This window comes from Phascolarctos cinereus, unplaced genomic scaffold, assembly GCF_003287225.1.
Source record: "Phascolarctos cinereus isolate Bilbo 61053 unplaced genomic scaffold, phaCin_HiC Scaffold_726;HRSCAF=1367, whole genome shotgun sequence".
Classification (NCBI taxonomy): Eukaryota; Metazoa; Chordata; class Mammalia; order Diprotodontia; family Phascolarctidae; genus Phascolarctos; species Phascolarctos cinereus.
Window position 1 is genome coordinate 62,940,504 of NW_027556098.1, and position 12,069 is coordinate 62,952,572.

At 36.4% G+C, this 12,069-nt stretch overlaps 1 pseudogene; it reads right to left on the bottom strand.

The window, feature by feature from the left end:
- Positions 1-9,306: 9,306 nt before the first annotated feature.
- LOC110194643 (large ribosomal subunit protein uL30 pseudogene) lies at positions 9,307-10,097 on the bottom strand (annotated as a pseudogene).
- Between the last annotated feature and the right edge of the window lie 1,972 nt (positions 10,098-12,069).

Sequence of the window (12,069 nt, forward strand, 5' to 3'; positions counted from 1 at the left end):
TGTATTATTTTGTAGAATGATCAAATGTTAGATCTGGAAGGATCTTAGGGCTCATATGATCCAATGCCCTTATTTTACAGATGAGTACACTGGTCTAGGGAAATGAGATGATTTATCTAATGCCACATGCCACATTATCAGCAGAGTCAGGACCAGAACCCATGTCTTTTGACTTAGAGCACAGTGCTTTTATCACCATGCTTAGTGCTACTGGTTTGGCAGGATCCTTAGGAGCATACTTTGGTGCTGAGAGTGACCTTTGAGGGAAGCTTTCTTCTTTACACACAGCTAGGACTGGTTTTGAACAAAGGTAAAGCAGACAATTGTTTATTTGGTGTGATTTCAGTGCCGCTAGGAATGTTTCTTTTCCTTCTGCTTCCCATAGCACTCTAGCTCCTTTCTGTCTCATTTACTCACTGATTCCACAAGCATTTATTAAACGCCTACTATGTCAGGGACTGAGGACACAAGGACAAAAACAAAATAGGGAGGCAGCCTGGTATAAAAGAAAGAGCTCTGATCTTTCTGATCCCACTTCTGACGATCACTACCTGTATGATAGGTTAAGTCACTTAATTTCCCTGGACCTCGGTTTCTTCATCTTTGAAGTGAGGGGGTCGGACCAGTCACTCCCTATATAAAGTCTAGGTGTACAATCCTATGATGCTTAATTCCACAATTATAAATTCATTTTTCTAGCTTAAGAATTTTTCCTGTGTTAAAATACAAAATCCCTCGGTGAGAAAACACAGTAAGCCTTATCAGTCATTTACAACTTTATGTGAATGGATTTATAGGCAGAAAACACAAAGAGAGTATGGGAATGCTCGACACTGAAGATGAAGAGATTATGAGTGTGGCAGAGATGGGAAATGGATTCAGAAGACAATTTGTTGGCCTTGAAAGTTAGCTTGGCCTACTTAAAAATTTTGTTCTGCATTTAGAAATACCAATACAAACTACCCATCCCTTTAAATCTCTTGATTCTCCCAATCAGTTAAGAAGGGAGAAAACAAGCTTGTGGTAAGGGCCTTCTATGTGACCCGAACTATGCCAAACACTACAAATATTAGCTCATTTGAACTTTACAACCATTTTGGGAGGTAAGTGCTATGATTATCCCTATTTCATAGTTAAGGAAACTGAAGCAGACAGAGGTCAAGTGACTTGCCCAGTGTCTGAGTTGAATTTGAACTCAGGTCTTCCTGGCTGCATTCCTAATGATCGGCCTAGCTGTTTCTAGTCAAATATTGAGGTACATTTGGAGGGACTACTGTATACTTGGCACTAGACTTCATGGGAGACACTGAAGAAATATGAAACATGGTGTCTAAATTAGTGTAGTTACTTTGAGGAATAGAAACAGAGCCACATATTTCTTAAATCTGACTCTTTAGGGTTACGTAGGAGATAAGGATAAAAGTGCTGAGTAGCTCCACAGTGAACTCAATTTCTTAGCAGTCTTTCCTGGTCTTCTAGAGGCCAAGCAGCATGGTTGGGAATTCCGGGGAAACAAGCCCTCTCTGGAATTATGAGCTAGACCCCAGTAAGGATAGCAGATAGGGGGAAGTGCTGTTTATATTCAGGATCCTCAAGGAAGCTTTAGTCTTTCTTTTTTTCTCTTTTTTTTTCTTTTTTGCCTAGGCAGTGGGGTTAAGTGACTTGCTCAGGGTCACACAGCTAATAAGTGTTAAGTGTCAGGCCAGATTTGAAAGCAGCTTCTCCTGACTCCAGAGCCAGTGCTCTATCTACTGCTCCACCTAGCTGCCCCCAAGGAAGCTTCAGTCTTAAAAATGCACCAACCTGATGTAAAATAAAACCCAGGCACCTTTTGAGTGTACCAATTAGCAAGCTGGATAAGGAGGCAAATAGGGATGGGTAGAATTCCTTATGTCACAGGGTATATATTCATGGATCTCTCAATCATTCTCATTATGATGGGGTGCTTGATTTTCACCTCACCTGATAGTCACATCAGAGAGTCATTGAACAAAGTTATAGTTGTTCTAAAACTGGCAAAGAGATCAAGAAATTTGGCAAATTTTTGATGTATGGATAGGAAACATTTATTGGAAACAGTTTTTAAGGTGGAGTCTTAACCTGGAATCTGTGAACTTAAAAAAAAAACAACCTTAATTGTATTTCAATGTAATTAATTTCCTCTGCAATCCTGGGTATTTTATTTTATTCATTTAAAAACAGTATTCTGAGAAAGGAGTGCATAGGCTTTACCAGAATGCCAAAGATATCCTTGACACAAAAGGAGGTTAAAGGTCCCTGCATTAGGGGCTTTTGTTCTGTTCAATCAAATGTATTTTTGAGTAGTAAATAGTCAATAAGCACCATGGAATTTTGTATTCTCTTAATTTTTCAGTAAAAATTCTTTTCAGTAAGAATGTGGTCAATGAATTGGTCGAGAATATAGAATATAATTTGTGAAAGCTTGTCTATTCCCCGCTGACACCCAATTAAGGATGCCCTCTCTCTATATGTAAATTATTCTCATCAGAATTTTTTATATTTGGGAAAGTAGGCATATAGGTCAGTCATTATTGATGTTCCCATTTTGTTCCGCTCCTCCTTTTCATTGCAATAATAAAGTCTGAGATTTTTCTGCACTTTTGTTATCACCCCTTCTCTAGATACCTGGTGACCTGATACCTTTAAAACCCTCACAAATTCTGTTACCTCCATCTTATCCATTTTATTCTCTGGGTACACACGGTCTAATTTAGCTGCTTTTCCTCTCTGTTCTTTTTAGAGCCATTTCTGCCTTCTCTATAAGTACATCTAGGACTGTGATTCTATTGCCCTTGCTGGGGAAAAGAGTTGATTGCAATAAAAAAAATCTTTGTATTCCTTTTCAATCTTTTTTTTTAAATTTTGTTGTTCTCCCAGTTTCTTTAAATATCCCAGGATGACTTTGCTTAGTTGGATCTTTCACCAAGCTTTCTTTAAACTGGTTTTGCCTGTTGCTCTTAAAAGGCTGATCATTTGGGGGCAGCTAGTTGGTGAAGTGGATAGAGCACCAGCCCTGGAGTCAGGAGGACCTGAGTTCAAACCTGGCCTCAGACCAAATACATGACACTTACTAGCTGTGTGACCCCGGGCAAGTCACTTAACTACAATTGCCAAAAAGAAAAAAAAAGCTGATAATTTTCCACTCTCCTCCTACATAAGATTTTACAAGCAAATTAATATGAGTTATACCATTGCCCTATCTCTCTACTTGCCAGGTAAGTAGAATGTAAGCTCCTTCACTGACAGGGATTATTTCATGTTTGTATCTGTGTCCCAAGTACCCAGCAACACAGTACTGGTATACATGGGTGCTTAATAAATACATGTTGATTGATTGACTTACGTAGCTTTTAGTTTTTTTTATTTTTGTTGTTGTCATGGCAATTGACTTACATTAGTTAAACTTTTAAAAGAAATTATGATCAGATCACTGATTTTTCTTTAGTCTAAACTCATTTTTTTTTAAAAAGCATCAATAACTTTTTTGAAAGGTCAAATTGGACTTTTAAAAATTACATGCAATTTTCTTTTTTCATGTTTATTCTTTCTTCTAGCTTTGTACCAATTTTTATCTTTGATCTAACGAATTAGTGTTCTTGCTGTAATCAAATAGCTTATTCAGAAATTATTCCCGTATCAATTATTGGCCATTTCTTGTCTGTTAAAATATGCTTAATTTCATTATTTATTATGTTATTTGGTTTTTGCTGTGTCTAGGCCTTCTGATTCTTTTCTCAATGACATGAGTCTTCAGGTCTTTTGACCTAATATCACTTGAAATAATGATTCTTGTTGCTTTAGAAGCATGACAAAACCAATTCTGCCAAACTGTTTTATTTACTTCTCCAAAAAGAACCTGTGAGCCATTTAAAAAATTTATTTTGAACTTCCTTTAATCAAACAATCAACAGGGCATTTAGACTTCCCCCCAAAATTGGGGTATTTTGCTTGTTACTGCTAATTTGAAAAGAGATGTGACTTCTAACTGGAGCAGAGAATACTGAGCACAATGCAATACTGAACACCTGCATAAAGAGTGGAGTTAATGCTAGAGCTTCTTGGGAGAGAAATATACCTGTTTTAAGACACTCTTGAGGAGACATACATGGAAAACTTTGGAAGCTTCAGACAGGATCTCAACATGTCCCTGACTTCCATCTGACTCCCAAGAGATGTAGGAGAGAGAATTTCCCTTTGGATGAGATCAAGGCATCTCTCTTGGTTAAACTATATTTTAGTCTTGTGTTTTTCTGGCATGTTCTAATCTGTATAATTTCTAAAATTTTCATTCGTTCTTTGCTTATATAAATTGGTTTAGTCACTATTCACGGTTTGTGATGGACTTTTGTGTAATCAAAGCCCAAAATAAGTTCAGTCAAGACTTCATGATATTGGGGTGGAACCCAAGACCAACGTTTAAACTTTAAATATTATTTAAATATAAAAATTGTTATAATTGATGTCAATGTCACTTTTTCCATTCTGTCATTTTTTGGGACATCAATAACTTGTTGGAATTATTTTAATTGTATGCTATATCGTTTTTCTTGTTTTTATTTCTTGTTTTTTTAAAATTAATTTTGATCTCTGCTCTAACAAATTAGTGGTCAAACAGCTGATTAAGGAATCTCTCCCACATCAGTCATGAATCATTTCCTGTTGTTGGAAATTTAACTATTTTCACATTTTGTGCTGTTATTCAGTGTCACCATGTTAGCCTCCTTCTAATTCTTTTCTAGAAGAGACTATCCATGATATATTAGCTTGAGAATTCTGTGTAGTCTCTAAGTTTTTGGATTTTTTTATTCTTTATTTGTGATCTCTATTCTCCATAAAAAATTCTTGTTGTCTTTACCTGGTACAAGTTTTTCATTGAAGTCAGCTAGGATCAAAGTATATGTTGACAGAATTTTTGAACCTTCAGATCCTCTGGAACAAATGTTGATTCATCAGCTTCAATTATTTTAATGACAGTCTTTTTGCAAATATTCATCCTGAGTACTTCAATATGAGATGACCAAACATCCCATGAAATAACACTTCTTATTACAGCTAGGTAGTGCAGTGGATAGAGAACCAGGCTTGAAGTCAAGAAGATTCATCATCATTAGTTCAAATCTGGCCTCAGACACTTACTAGCTCTGTGACCCTGGGCAAGTCACTTGACCCGGTTTGCCTCAGTTCCTCATCTGTAAAATGAGATGAAGAAGGAAATGGCAAAACACTCCTGTATCTTTGCCAAGAAAACCCCAAATAAGGCCAAGAAGAGCTGGACATAAGTGAAACAATTGAACAACAGCAACAACAAAAATAAATTTCTTCCTTCCTAGGGTAAAAGCTAAGGAAATGGAGGGGGCACAGTATTGTGAATAGCAGAATAAGAATATTATCTGGAGTTTTCTTTTGCTCATAGATGAAAATTTGTGGTATAATGTGATGCCTTGCACATAGCAGGTAGTCAATAAATGTTTATTGATGGCTGTGATAGAATATGCTGGTACAGAGCACAAGCATCCTTTGCACATTACAGAAGTTCGAAGTTTCAAGGTAATCAGCAAAGCTGTGAATAGGAATCATAATGTCAGTGGCCACTGAAATATTCCCCTACCCCACCTAATCACACTGGGTATAATCATGCTAAGAAAGAGAATTCCTTGGAGAGTTCAAAAGAAAACTATTTGTAGCCAGGGTACCTGAGATCAAATCCTGCTCTGCCACTTCTCCCTTGTGTAATCCCGGGCAAATTTCTTTTCCTCTCTGGGGGTCAGTTTCCAAATCTGTAAAATGAAGGGGTTGAACAAGCTAGTCTCTAGAACTCCTTCCAAGTCTACATCTCTGATCCTAAGTGTGTTGGGTTTGGAATCATGATTTGCTTTCTCTGAAATGAGAATGTCAGAACCCAAGAGACTTCAGTCTTCATTGACCCCAAAGATACCATTACATAGAACAACAACAACAAAATTCCCCCCACCTCCTAATAACCTTCTTCTACATTTATATAGCACCTTAGAATGACAAGACATTTGGTTGTCATGACAACCCTGAAAGGAAGCAAAGGCAGATATAATTACCTTCTTTTTTTTTGTGAGCCTCAAAGAAATTAAATGACTTATCTAAAGTCACAAATGTATTTGAACTTGAACTAGAAACCAGATCTTCTGAGTTTGGTTTTTGTAGATGTGAATAACTCATGACACAGTGATACAGTCCTCCTATTGGGTAGAGGTATTTATCTCCAAAGTATACGGACATAAAATTTTCAGGCAAATTAGGTGATCTGACACTAGCTTCAAAAAATCACTGCTAAAGGTACAAAGGTATCAATTAGGAGATTTCCCCTCTGCACATCAGGTAGGTACCCTGTATTCCATTCATATCCCTGCCATTAGCCTAAGGCTCTTTCCCTCTAACTCATATAAACCCAGAAATGGCCTTGACCTCTTCCATTTGAATATTTTCTAAAAAGAAGGAAGAACAACTGACTTCGGGTTTCTTGATCTCAATTAGTGTGAAATGTGCTCCACTGTACCTTCCTCCATTAAACATATTGTGTACTGACATTCTCCCTGGAAAATTAAAAAGGTGGGGGAGAGTTGAGAATAAGCAAAAATAATTTCACATATTGACTGCCTGTGTTATGGGAGATGGGCAGGGTAAGACCTCACCGCCTTAAGTTACATTTGCATATTGACTCACTGTACTATTGTTAATATTTGCATTGAATAAGTAATTTTCTAAGCTGACATTTTGCATCTAGTTAAATGCCAAAAAATCCAGAGAGATGTGGCACTGACCTGCAGAACCGACTGTTTTAGGAAGCTCATTTTGCTCAGGCTTGAGCGTAAGGTGGCTAGCATTTATTTTTGCATTTGTGAAAATTTTCACCTCTGATCTTTTCTTCCTTAATGAAAAATTTCTAAGTCTAATATTTTGTTTAGAGTATGTGGGACAGGCATTTTCCTAGAATGAATTGTGTCCTTACATAAAGTACTCTTCTGAAGTCTCATTGTAGCCTGGAGGTACCTGGGCTCTCAAAGGCTATACCAGCAAGCACAAACTCTGCAGGCCTACTAAGCAGAAATGGTTATTTAGTATAGGCTTGGTGGTGAATGGCGTGTCTGTCATTCAAGGATTAGAAGGCTGGTCAAATGTGATGGGGTTGTTTTAATCACTGTAACTCATGATGAGCTTCTAATACAGAGTGGAAGGACTAAAGAGAATCATGGTATCACACATCTAGAGTTATAAGGGATATCAGAAACTATCTAGTCCAATGTCTCATCCTTCCTTCCTTCCTTCCTTCCTTCCTTCCTTCCTTCCTTCCTTCCTTCCTTCCTTCCTTCCTTCTTTCTTTTTTCTTTCTTTCTTTCTTTCTTCCTTCCTTTCTTTCTTTCTTTCTTTCTTTCTTTCTTTCTTTCTTTCTTTCTTTCTTTCTTTCTTTCTTTCTTTCTTTCTTTCTTCCTTTCTTTCTTTCTTCCTTTCTTTCTTTCTTTCTTTCTTTCTTTCTTTCTTTCTTTCTTTCTTTCTTTTCTTTCTTTCTTTCTTTCTTCCTTTCTTTCTTCCTTTCTTCCTTCTTTCTTTCTCTTGACATTATTTCTCTGTTCCATTATTGCTTGCCACCACCACCATTCTTAGAAAGTATTGTAAGTCCTTTGCTCTGCTGTTACCATGTTCATCTCTGCTTCATTGCTTCCTAATATTTGGTTCCCTCTAGCAGTCAGTTCTTCTCTAGCTACTAGCCTTGAGCACATGGACTTCAGAGCAATTACACAGGAAATCTCAGCTGACAGGGTTATAACTTTTCTCCACCTCCAAAGCATCTTGAACTTCTGGCTTATATAAACCATCTTCTGATTTATAACAGGCTCCACAGCCCTCCTGTATATACCAAAGGTCTTTTCAGGTGACTATAGAAATATCCCCTTCTTGGTCCACTCAAACATCTCCATTTCTGCTTATGAAGAATCAATAGCCTTTTATCTCCTCTTTTTCTCCATGTTACAACAGTATGCATCTCCCAGAGCTGGAACAAGGGTAGGGCAATCGGGGCTTTGTCCAGGGCACTAATTGTAAGAATATACTGTCAGAACTTAACTTCTAGGGGCTGATAGGTGGCTCAGTGGATAGAGCTCCAGCCTTGGAGTCAGGAGGACCTGAGTTCATATCCGGCCACAGACACTTGACACTTACTACTTACAAGCTGTGTGACCCTGGGAAAGTCACTTAACCCTGATTGCCTCTCCAAAAAAAGAAAAGAAAAAGAGCTTAACTTCTTTGGCAGTGTAGAAACAACTGAGCTTAGCACCTAGTTAATGAGTATGACTCAAGCTTCCAGCCAATTCTTGGGCATTTGTTTACCTCAGATGTGACTTCTAATTGACAGAGAAAATGTTGAGATAATTCTGTGTTAGGAGAAAAGTTGGTCCTAGAACTGCTGACTGGAGAATCATGTATGGTTCTAGACATTCTTTGGTGGAGAGAAAGAGACTTTGGAAGCTTCAGATTATGTGGTGGAAGATAGTTCCTCAAATGCCCTACTTTCTGGCCAATCTCCCTTGACATTTTGTATACAGAATTTCCCCTTGAATGAGATCTAGAGATCTCTGTTGGTTTCAGCTGACATATCCAATCCCCAGCTGCAAAGCTCATTCACTCTTTCATATTGTCTAGTGTATTCTAACCTGTAGAACTTTTTCAATTTCTGTTTGTTGTTTTGCTTGAATAAGTGGTCTTAATTTCTACACTACATTTGTGAAGGTCTTTTGTGTAATCAGCATTGGTGGGAAAGAGTGAAACTGGCAACTGTAAGCTAAAGACTAGAGACCATGGAAGCAGCTTTTGTTCTGACCCAGACTTGTACCCCATGACCAGAAATATTTGGGGAGGGTAGGGAAGATATAGTTCTAGTCCAGTACCCCTCTTATAGATTATTTGTTCAAGCATGACCCAATTGATGTATATACATTTGGTTTCCAGTTATTTGCAGTAATAATTATTTTTGTATGTATGTATACTTTTCCTTTCTTTGATCTCTTTGGTATACCTGACTAATAGTGGATTCACTGAGTCAGAAGGTTGGCACAGTACAGTAACTTTTGAGATATAAGTTCCAAATTGCTTCCTAAAATGACCGGACCTATTCACAGCTCTACCAACAATGCATTAGTCAGCCTGTCCTCTCACAGCTCCTCCCACTATTGTTATTTTCCTTTTTGGTCATCTTTGACAATATAATGGGTGTGACGTAGAATTGAAGAATAGGTTTTTTTGGGGGTTTGGTTTTTTTTTTTGTCACAGGCATTTTTATTAACAGACCATTAGAAAAATAATCATGGTAGAGAGCTTTAGTTCATTCTTCTAATAAGCCTGTTGATCTGGTCTTCCTGTTACCACCATCTCCACCTTCCACAAAATGTGTAGTCTTTTTCTTCATTCCACCTGGTGGAAAAGATAATTTGAAGGGCCACAGGGAGTTGTTGGCAGCTTTGAAGTGCTTGCCAACAGTGTAGATCTCATGGATCAAGTCCTCCATGCAGATAATTCCTTATTTACCAAGAGATTTTGCAATAAGGGCATTATCCGTCAGAGCAATTCTCCATTTCTTGATCTTGCCATAACTACATTTGTAAAACAAGTCATTCATAAACTTCAGTTTTGGGTAACCCCACAATACGCAGCATGTTAGTCAAAGTCTTGTTAAACTTAACAAAAGTGTCATTGAAGATTTATCGAAGAAGCTGTAAAACTTTTTGGACCTTTGAGCTAACACCACTGATATCTCTGATTCTGATCACAGAAGCTAACTTGGGTTCAGCAGGTACATAGTAGTTGCCAGCTTTGCATGCCATTCTAGTCAGCCAGATTTCACTTCTGTACATTTGTCTGTACTCCTTATGGTAAGCTCTAGCCTTTTCATAGATAACTTTCCTCCATATTTTATGGAGCTTTTTTACAGCCATCTTCTTCTTCAGGCATTTGGCCTTCAGTATTGCAAAAGCTTTTTGCTTTTTCAGGAGGAATTCTGGAACAGATGGTACCTTCTTCTTTTCTTTTAAGCCCACCATGATTCCAGCAGGAAAAAGAGCTGAAGAGTAGTTTAATTTGTCTTTCTCTTACTATTAATAATTTGAAGAATTTTTTTTCTTGTGGCTATTGAAAGCTTAGCTTTCTTCACTTGAGAATTGTGTGTTCCTATCCTTCGACCATCTATTAGGGAAATAATTCTTGTTCTTACATATTTATATCAATTCCTTCTATATCTGGATATCTGACTTTTATCATGAAATTTGTTGCAAAGATTATTTTTCCAGTTAACCATTTCCCCTCTAATTCTAACTACATTGCTTTTATTTGTTCAAAATAATTTTTAATTTTGCATAGTCAAAAATTTTCTCTCATAAGCTCTTTTCTATTCCTTGTTTATTCGAAGACACTTCTTCAATACATAGTGGTGAAAGGTATCATCTTTTAATTACCTGTGATTTGCTTGTGGCATGACCTTATGTATCTTGGTTGTGTATCCATTTGGTGTGTATTGTAGTATACATTGTGAGAGGTTGATCTCATCATAATTCCTCTCAGACTGTTTTCCAATTTTCCTAGAAAATTTTGTTGAATAGTGAGTCTTTTTTTCTAGTAATTTTTGTCCTTGGGTATGTTTTACACTGTGCCACTTTGTTCAGTTGTCTCTGGGTCTTGTTTACTTTTCTACTTATTTAAAATAAGTACTAAATAGTTATGATGATTACATTTTGTAGTTCTATATGAGATATGGTACTACTAGGCCCCTTTCTTTCCCACTTTTTTCATTGTTTCCCATGAGATTTTTTTTTATCTTTTGTTCCTCCAGATAAATTCTGTTATAGTTCCATCTGGCTCTTTAAAATAATTTTTGGTAGTTTGATTACTATGATAGAATTTGTAAATTAATTTAGGCCACATTATACTTTTAGTTATCACTGCCTAGCTAGGAGAAATTAATTTATTTTTATTTATTTTATTCTTTATTTAATAAAGAACATTTTATAGTATTCATTCTGTAGTAATTTTGGATTGAAGTTCTTTTTATATATATTTTTACTTAGTTTTGTTAGTAATTTATGGAAAGATTATTGATTTTTGTGGATTTATTTTATATCCTGGTGCTTTATTAAAGTTATTAATTGTTTTTTTAAATTAATTTTCAGTTTAATTTATAGGGTTCTCAAAATAAACTATCATGTCATCTGCAAAAAGTGATCATCTTGTTTATGCCATCAATTTATTTTACTTGTTTTATTAATTTAGCTAATATTTCTTTTAAAAAAAACATATCTTTGAAAAGTGGCTAAAAGATGAAGAGGTGAAGAGATGAGGACACATGGTCTCTGGGAATGCCAAAACATATGATTTAACTCTTCCCAGGCATGGCTTTTGGTGGTATGGTTTGGAGAGAAGAGCACCAGTACTTAGTAAAGGACGCATTTAATATTTCTGATTTTCTGCATTGTTTATTAAATGTTTATGGCCTAGAACAGGGGCTGGCAAACTGTGTCCCCTGAGCCTAATTCTGTCCACCACTTTTTTTTTTGTATAGTCCTCAAGCTAAGAATGATTATAAAATATTATAATAAAGTTTAGGATTTAGCCCTTGGCAGTAGTTTGCTAACCCTGGCCCTAGAAGTTAATCAATTTTTGTAAATGTTTCACTCACAACTGAGAAATATGTATGTTCCTTTCTATTCCTATTTAGTAATCATCAGAGACCCATCATAATCTAACTTTTCTAAAATTCTATTCAGGTCCTTAACTTCTTTCTTCTTTATATTTTTATTAGATTTCTCTAGATCTGAAAGGGGGTACATTGAGTCCCTAATTGTTATCGATTTGCTGTCTACTTTTCCTTGTAATTTATAACTTTTCCTTTAAGTACTTGGATGCTAACCATTTGGTGAATGTATGTTAGGTATTGATACTATTTCCTTATACATGGTACCTTTAAGCATAATATAATTTCCTTTTTTATGTCTTTTAACCCCTCCTTTAACCATGCCAACTTTGCTGTTTCCT